The sequence below is a fragment of the Gekko japonicus genome, unplaced genomic scaffold (assembly GCF_001447785.1).
Source record: "Gekko japonicus isolate JY-2015 unplaced genomic scaffold, Gekko_japonicus_V1.1 scaffold380, whole genome shotgun sequence".
Taxonomy (NCBI): Eukaryota; Metazoa; Chordata; class Lepidosauria; order Squamata; family Gekkonidae; genus Gekko; species Gekko japonicus.
This window is the reverse complement of record NW_015167543.1, coordinates 35,359-45,406: the sequence shown is the minus strand read 5'-3', so window position 1 is coordinate 45,406 and position 10,048 is coordinate 35,359.

The following is a 10,048-nucleotide window of genomic DNA, read 5'->3' as shown; positions in this document are numbered from 1 at the left end:
CTCTGATGAACAAGAAGAAGAAGAAGAGTTGGATTTATACCCCACTCTTCACTCAGAGTCTCAAGAATGGCTTATAATGTCCTTCCCTTCCTCTCCCTACAACAGACACCCTGTGAGGTAAGTGGGACTGAGAGATCTTTGAGAGAACTGCTCTTGAGAGAACAGCTCTGTGAAAACGGTGACTGTCCCAAGATCACCCAGCAGCTGTATGTGGAGGAGGAGTGGGGAGTCAAAAATCAAACCCAGATCTCCATATTAGAGTCTGCCACTCTTAACCACTACACCAACAGCCATCCCCTCTGACCCAACTCCAGTGCGGAGGCCAGCACCCTGTCCACCCCTCAAGCCAAGGGAATGACTTGCCCCAGGCTGGCTGTGTGGGTGCAGAACATGTTGGTATGCTCCTTTTGGGAGAGGGTCATCCAGTCATTGGGGCTAATGCTGAAATCCTCTTCCCAGTGCAGGATGGTCATGGGGGAGATGACCTCCTGCACCAAGCCAGTTTGGTGTGAGAGCCAGTTTGACCCGTTCTCCCAGATTAGAGTCTGTGCACTTAACCACTACACCCAACTGGCTAAGCATACCAGTCTACTGTAAGATAAGATATTTTACTCCCCCAAAAATTCTGTTTATGGCGGTCTGCTACAGTGGTATAACAATTTAAAGCAACTTTTAAAAAATGGCAGGCACAATGTCATGTAGTGGTTACTAGGGATGGGCATGAATGGTGAATGGTGTTTTGTGGCATGCCCAGTTTGCGAACCATGAACCATCATGAACTTTTAGGGGCTAAAACAACCAGTTTGGTATGTGATTTAATAGAACACCCCCCCTAGTGTGCTAAAGACACCAAACTCACAGGAGATCTTAGTGTTCAGACTCATCCCCCTCTACCTGCCTCTCACAGAGCAGGCAGGCAGGCTTAATGCTGTGCAAGAGGTGGGCACCAGGCAGATGATGCCCATGAGGTGCACAGGCTTCACCGCTGTCAGCATCCATGACCATGTAGCCATTCAAGGTAGGTACAATAAAAACCCCTAGCTCAGGAGTGCATAGAATGGGCCCTTTGCAATCTAGAGGCATCAAATCATAGGTGACCTCCCCCTGATGCTCCTCTACATGCCCTCCATGTTATCTGCAGATGGACTTTTGGGGTCTAAGTTATGGTCTCCCAAAGAAGATGCTCCCAGGAAAAATGTCAGGCAGAGGTTCAAAAGTGTACAGAATGGACCCCCTACAAGCTACACACACCAAATGCACAGAGAACCTCACCCTGCTACCTACTACACATGCAGTTGCTGAGTTCTGTGCATTGATTCTTAGATTGCGGGAGTCTCATTTTAAGTTTTTACATTTAGATTTGTACTCTGGCTTTCCTCCCCTTTTTTCTCATATTATGTTTATATTGTATGCTGGTCTTAAGACCATAATAATAAAACTAAACTAAACTAAGACCATGTAGCCATGGACAATGTTGCCACCACCCATCCACTCCCTCAGGCTACTCTACACATCCTCTGTGCATGGAGCAGAACCACTTGGTAGCCTGGTGGCAAGACTCCCCCCCCCGGGACCTGGGCCAAGCCCAGACAGTCCAGACAGAGACGTCCTCTGGTTGACACCAGTAGGCGGTGAGGAAGAAGTATCCATGCTGCTGGCCACTCCAGCAGGGAGAGTTCACAATCAGGAATAAATGAATGTTCTCTGCTTTCAACAAGTTCCCTGTCTCTCTGTGTAACTGCCAACAGCCGAGGAGAGGGTACAGAGCTGAGCTTAGGGTATATATAGCATTCTGATTCCATAGAGCAGAATGGAAACTCAGTTATTGGTAGTCTGTAGTGCCTGCTAAGTTTTGGAGAACCCCTATTGGTGTTTCCAAAGCTAGAGAATTCTACCTCCGCTGATGTTTTGAAGTTTTGTAAACATTTTAATTGAACAGAGGCAGTCTGTCTGGAAATGTATCCATTCATGAACTGCCACAAACCACCACAAACAACATGAAAGTTTGTGGAATGTTCATGCCAGTTGCCCTGCCATGAACTTCATGAACCACTCAAAATTCATGATAAACTTTAGTTTGTGAGCTGGTTTGTGCCCATCCCTAGTGGTTACAGTGTTGGACAAGAATCTGGGAAACTCAAGTCTGAATCCCTACTCTGCCAGGAACCTTGAGCCTCAGTCACACACTCTTAGCCTAACCAACCTCAGAGAGTTGTTAAAATAGGGTAGAGGTGAATGTGTAAGAGGTACTGGGTCCCCATAGAGGACCCTTTATATCCTTTATATAAATGAAGCAAATAAATTAGTAGTATTTGGAGCAGCTTGCACCTATGTTTTTGTATCAGGTCATCATAGAGGCAGAGCAGCTACAGAGTAAGCAGGACTACACATAATTCAATCACACTAATGGGAAAGGAATAGTATCTCAGACATCAGCTTGTTTAGTGCCTGGTATTGAGACCATTAATCAAGGAAGCTCAGCAATTAATCAGTGTGCCTTTAGCTACTAGCAGAATCTAATGACATTAGTATTTCCATTACTTAAACACATGATCCATGCCCATGTACAGATAAGTCTCTGTTTCATTTCCCATATTAGATTATTTATCCAGGAGTTACAGTTTATACAGTATGAATTGCTTACCTTTCTGATCAGCCTAAAGAGTGCCCCTCACAGACACCTTCCCAAAATGATTCCTCTCTTTGTTTGCAATAATTCTTGCGACTATACCCTCTTCTCCAGTGTGATCTGTCAGGGCAAGCACCTGCTCCCCACCCATGTTCCTTCACAGAAGATAATCTTTCCTCTGGGGGGCTCTTCTGTTCCCTCTAGAACTGCATATAGAATCCTTCCTTCAAGTGAAATTACCATTGTTTTACTATTATTATTATTTTTAAATTCATTTATACACTGCCTTTCTCTCCAATGGGGACCCAAATGACTTACATCATTCTCCTCTCCCCCATTTAATCCTCAAAACAACCATGTGGGGAACGTTAGCCTGAGAGAGTGAAATTGCCCAAGGTCACCCAGTGAGCTTCCATGGCATCCAAGGGTTGAAAAAGTGTGTGAGCACATGAAAGCTCATACCTCTAATAAAATTTTATTGGTGTTAAAGGTGCCACTAGACTCTAAATTTGTTCTACTAACCCTAACCTTAACTCTAACCCAAACCCTAAACCTAACCCGAACCTAACCCTAACTGTAACCCTAACCTTATCCTAACCCTAACCTTAACCCCTCACCCTAGCTCAAACCCTAACCCTAACCGTATTGATAACCCTTACCGTAACCTAACCCTAACCCCCAACCTTAAACCAACCCTAACCTAACACTAACCCTAACCCTAACTTAATTCTAACCCTTACCCTAACCTAACTCTAATCCTATCCTAACCCTAACACAAAATGAACCCCAACCCCTAACCCTAACCTAACCCTAACTCTAAACCTAACCCTAACCCAAATGCCAATGCTAACCCAAACCTAACCCTAACCCCTACCCTAACGCTAACCCAAACACTTACCCTTAACTCTAACGCAAACTGTAACCCCAACCCTAGCCTAACCCTAATCCTAACCCCTAAACCTAACCCAAACCCTAACTCTAACCTTAACCTAACCCTAACGATAACTGTAACCCTACCCAAACCCTAACGCTATCCTAACCCTAACCCTATCTCAAACCCTAAACCAACCTTAATCCTAACTTAACCCTAACCCTTACCCTACCCCAAACCCTAATCCTAACCCTTCCCCAAACCCTAACACTACCCCTGTAGTGTCTGGCCAGGCTAGAAAGAATACTCCATGAAGTCTCAGGCAGGAACAACACACAGTTTATTTGGCATCCACTCTCAGCACCAGTAATCAGCTACAACACAATGCGGTACTACTCAGCATACTCGAATAATAAATACTTCACCCATTACAAGATACAGCTGTGCTGTGCTCCGTTACTGGTGATTTAAAGACACAATACATCACATCTCCCTATCTCAAGAGAAATATTACAAAATATTTTCTTTAAAAAAAACCAAAGGTATCAAAATTATGGTTAAAACAAATACAATCACTAAGGTACATATATTTCTGGTGAAAAAAACAGATCTTCCATAAGATGTTACATATCTAGGATGCCTTTCTTCAGCTTGCAACAAACATGTCTCATCTGGTACATTTTCATTTTCATCCTGTCTTGAGTCCTCAGTATTCTCACTAGACACATTACAAGATTCCCTATTCTGTGTGTCCAAATTTTCAGTTGAGGTCACATCCTGACCCAAATCTTCAGACCCATTACTTCCAGATATCCTGTGCTGATACCTCAACTTGCATCTATTACACTTATAGATGGATCCATCAGAGGTCATCACTCGATATGTATGGGGCTGATCACAATTTTCTGTTACCATGGCTGGGATCCACCCTTCCTTAGACTCTACCCATACTGAGTCTCCTTGTTGTAAGGGCTTTAGGGATTTTGCTTTCCATTTCATTGTGGGTACCCTGGACGACTAAGGCACTGTTCAAAACCCCAATCATGGGCAAACTGCCAAAATTCATGACTGGCAAAAGGCATGTTATCACTCACAATCACTTTAGAGATGCCATGTCAAGAAAAAACAGCTTTAAGTTTATCAGTCACAGTTCTTGCAGTCTTGTCAGGCAAAGTTACTACTTCTGGATACTTTCAAAAATAGTCTACCACAAGCAAAAATGGAAGTGAGCCATGTTCAAAAATATCTATCCCCACTTTTTCCCATAGTAACTCAGCGATTTCATGTGGGATGAGTGGTTCTTTTTGATTTTTTGATGCAAAATGAGCACACACAGAACAATTTCCAATCAGTATTTCAATATCATTAAGCATACCTGGCCAATACATCACTTCTCTTGCCCTAGCTTTGGTTCTCTGAATACCTTGATGTGAATCATGAAGCTGGCAAAGCATATTACATCTTTGTGATAAAGGAACAACTACTTTTTCTCCCACATAAAGAATACCGTCTTCACAACATAACGAATCTATCACTGACCAAAATGGCTTTGCTTCAGGAGGAACATCTCCCAAATACTGTGGCTAACCTTGACTTACAAGGGCTACTACTATCTGCAGTTGACTATCTTGACTAGTAGCCACTCCTTCAGAATGCATAGCTATTGTACTCAATTGATGTACTACTCTCTCACCTTCTACAGATTCTTCATCATTTGCAGGAGGGTCCACAGTGGCTCGTGATAACGTATCAGTAAGGTCCATTTGCCTCCCTGGGATATATACTACATTAAGTCTATATCTCTGTAGTTGTAACAATATTTGCTGCAACTGAGAAGGTGCACTACCAATTGACTTCTTTAAAATTGCTTCTAATGGTTTATGATCAGTCTGAACTAAAACAACCTTACCAAATACATACTGGTGGAACTTTCTCATTGCATATAGTACAGCAAGCAGCTCCTTCTCTATCTGGGCATAGTTCTGCTCTGATGAGCTGAGTGACCTTGATGCGTAAGACACTGGCTTGTTATCTTGAAGCAAACAAGCTCCAAGGCCATCTTTTGCTGCATCTGCCTGCACCACCACTGGTTTTGTAATATAAAGATACTGAAGCACAGGTGCCTGGCATAACTGTTTTTTAACCAATTCAAAGGCCTTATGATGTTCTGGCATCCATTGAAACAGTACATTATGTTTCAATAAATTTCTTAAAGGTGCAGTAAGCTCTGCCTCCCATGGAATATATCTTGAAAGATACTGCACAGATCTTAAAAATCTCAGAACACCTTGCCTATCCTGTGGAGGTGGCATTTCTCGAATGGCCTTCACCTTATCATCATCTGGTCGAACTCCTTGGGCATTACTATATGCCCCATATACTTTACAGAATCAACCTTAAATTGAATCTTTTCCTTATTAAATTTGATATTCTTAGCTCTTGCTGTCTCCATAACTTGATGTAAAATCTGATCATGCTCCTCTGATGTCTTTGCTGCTATGATCAGCTATCATATACATTCCCTTTATATGAGCAAAAGCTTCCTCATTTTTTTGTTGGAATACTTCACTAGAGGACTTAAGCCCAAATGGCAATTGATGAAAACAGTACCTTCCCCAGGGGGTATTAAATGTGCGCAATCATGATGATGCTTCATCTAATGTCACTTGCCAATACCCATCCTTTTCATTCACAATAGTAAAAAAATTCATTCCAGCTAAATGACTCAAAACATCATCTACTGTAGGAATAGTGTAATGTTGCCTATGAATTGCTTTATTCAAATCATGTGGATCAAGACATATGCATAGCTTTCCATTCTTTTTCTCTGTAATAACCAAGCTACTCACCCACTCTGTAGGCCCCACTACCTTAGATATTACTCCTGCTTTTTCCATTTGACCCAAGGTCTCTTTTAACCTATCCAACACTGCTAAAGGTATCTTCCTACAGCCATGAATAACTAGGGGAACTGATAAATCAACATGTATCTGATGATGACCTTCAAATTCTTCAAGACCTTCAAAAACAGCAGAGTACATTGTAAACAATTGTTCCTGTGACAAGGACCCAGCTGGAGTGATAACATCCACTCTACGAACCAAATACAAGTTCTCACAAGCTACCCTACCCAGTAGTGGTAGAGTACTACTCAGCATACTTGAATAATAAATGCTTCACCCATTACAAAATACAGGTGTGCAGTGTTCCATTACTGGTGATTTAAAGACACAATACATCACAACCCCTAACCTAACCTAACCCAACACTAACCCTAACGCTAACCTAACTGAAGTTGAGCCATTTAAAAAAAGTGTTGCAAGAGCCTATCCTAACCCTAACCTAACTCTAATGATAACTGTAACCCTAACCCTAACCTAACCCTAACTCTAACACTATCCAAACCTTAACCTTAATCCTAATCCTAACACTTAACCCTAAACTTTAACCCAAAAATGAATTTGGGCCATTAAAAACATATTGCAAGAGCCTGATCTGCAGCATAGTAGATCAAGGTGATCTTTCCCTGCTTCCCTTGCCTTTTTAAGAGCCAAAGTATCCACATAGGTCTTTTTCAGCAAAGGGCTTTCAAGGCAAGTGAGATGCCCAGGCGGTTTGCCATTGCCTTCCTCTGCAAAATCTTCTTTGGTGGTCTTTCTTCCATGTACTGACCCTGTTTAGCTTCTGAAATCTGATGAGATTGGGCTATGCAATCTCCCCATGTACTGACCCTGTTTAGCTTCTGAAATCTGATGAGATTGGGCAATGCAATCTCCCCACACCCACTCCTAATAAGCTGATTATTCTTTTGAATGGATTTTGTCACACACTGGTCTTTCTTTGTCACACGCACACCAACCTTCTTCTGTGTATATTAAAACAGGCCTAATGGATATGGATGTAGATGTCTATGCATCTGATGAAAGGAACTTTAACTGGCAAAAAATTATGGTGAAATAAATTTTATAAGTTTTTATTGTGCTACTGGACTCCTGTGTAAATTTGCCTTGATTTGAGGGATTCTTGTTGATGGATTTAGAACCTAGACCAGCAGATTCATATGCTTAGGACTGAGAAGCAGTGGAAAGAAGGTAGATTACTAACATCTGGACTGTTTTAGTGTGGATTTGGACAGGTTGTGAGTCACATTCACATTGACAAACATTTATGGTATATTGTCTCCTGGATATACACAGTAATATCAAGGAAAGAATGGGTAGGCAGAACACATGCAGATCCAACTGCCACCATATTATGTAACATCTGCATTGTCATTTCAAAATAAGTGCCATTTTGTGCAATCCTCAGTCTTTTCTTCACAAAAACAAATGAATGCCTCCATTGTCTCAAGAGTAATTAATGCAGGTTATATTTATAGGAATATTAGCTGTTGTTCAAGACAGTTATTTTGGACAATGATTTCATAGGTATGCAATGGTAGATGAGGAGTTACAGCAATGTGTCATGGAGATGACAAAATCTTCCTAGCAATGTAATATCAGGCTTGCTGCCAGAAGAGATTCAACAGGGCCAGTGCATTTAACCTTTAAAAATGCCATTTCCGGCTATCAAAGAAGTCAATAGTATGAGAGAGAGAGAGAGAGAGAGAGAGAGAGAGAGAGAGAGAGAGAGATGCCATATTATATAATGTGCTTTTGTAATGGCGGTACATAATATCACAGATATGCCTGCATATTCCTTGCATCAGTAGGGACTGAAGCACAAATGAAATGTTTCTGTCACAACCTGATAGAGGACAATGAGAATCTGATTTTAGCAGTAGGAAGCATTGTGACCCAATACCAGCAGCCATTTTGGTTCAGGTCTCTTCAGATTTCCGCTGTGCACACAGAACTAATTGATCTTGGAACTGAATAGGACAACCAGGCAGAGGAATTGAAATGACAACCAATCCATTCAAATTAGGGCTGACAGGTGGGTACTACCAAGGCCCACACTCCAACAGGAGGCCCAGTGCAGATCCCTAAAAAAAAAAACCACACACATTCCCTTGCTTCTTCTCCTCTTTATAGTTCTCCTTTTTATAGTTGTGATCTGCTTCCTTGCCCTTTCTGAACAAGCAAGCCATGACAGCATTAAAAAGATAAAGCTTTGGTGTATCAATCTAGGTGGTAGTCTGAATTGGACTGAAAAAGGGCAAACTAGTGGTTATCCAAAAGGTAGTTAGGAAGGGGGGAGATATTACTGAGGACGACCAAGACCTAGTGAGAGATGTAAAAGTGACTGCACCACTTGGGAACATTGACCATAATGTTGTTGAGTTCGACATTTGTATAAATAGGAAGTTGCCCAAAAAGACTGACACAACCACTTTTAACTTTAAAAGGGGTAACACTCTCTGATATGAGGGGACATGTGAGGAAGAAACTGAAAAGAAAAGCAGAAAGGGTCAAAACCATGTTAGGTTTTCTAATGGTTTCAAATGATCTTCGGAGTCCAATATATCCAAACTAGCAGAAAAGCCCGTTGTGAAACCGATACAACGGTGGTGCATGTCGGCACCAACGATGTGGGGAAATGCAGTCGTGAGGTCCTGGAGGAGAAATTTAGGCTGCTGGGCAGGAAACTCAAGGCCAGGACCTCCAAGGTAGCCTTCTCAGAAGTGCTACCTGTTCCACGCGCAGGGCCGGAGAGACAGGCACAGATCAGGAGTCTCAATGCGTGGATGAGACGATGGTGTAGAGGGGAAGGGTTCAGGTTTGTTAGGCACTGGGATTCTTTTTGGAACAAGAGGGAGCTGTACAGGCGAGACGGTCTCCACTTGTCCCGAGAAGGAACCAGGCTGCTGGCGCTTAAAATCAAAAAGGTGGCAGAGCAGTTTTTAAACTGAATATTGGGGGAAAGCCGACAGGAGATGAAAAGTCTCTGGTTCGGGTTGGCTCATCTCAGAGAGATGAGGGGGTACCTGTTGCTTTTCTACAGGGAGGTGGATTGAAATTGTCCACTGAGACCATGGCTAGTGACATGGACTGCCTGACAAGGTCTCGAGATTGCAAGAGGAAGGTGGCAGGCTTAACCAGTATGGGAAATTACAGCTGTTTCTATACAAATGCTCGAAGTGTCCGAGGTAAAATCGGGGAGTTGGAGTGCTTGGTGTCAGAGGGAAAAATAGACATTGTGGGTATTTCAGAAACTTGGTGGGATGAGGAAAATCAGTGGGATACGGTGATTCCCGGTTATATATTATATCGGAAGGATAGGGGGGGAAGGGTTGGAGGTGGGGTGGCTCTGTATGTCAGAGAGGGTATAAAGTCCAGAAAGATCGAGAGGCTAAGAGAATTGGATTCGCTTCTTGAAGTTCTGTGGGTTGAAATAGGGGGGCCAAAAGGAAACTTAACACTGGGAGTTTGTTATCGCCCACCGGATCAAAAGATAGAGGAGGATTATAAAATGATGAATGAATTAAAGATAGCAGCTAGACAAAAACACTGTGTCGTAATAGGTGATTTTAACTACCCACACATTGATTGGGTCAATATGTGTTCTAGTCGAGAGAAAGAGATTGAGTTTCTAGACACTCTAAATGA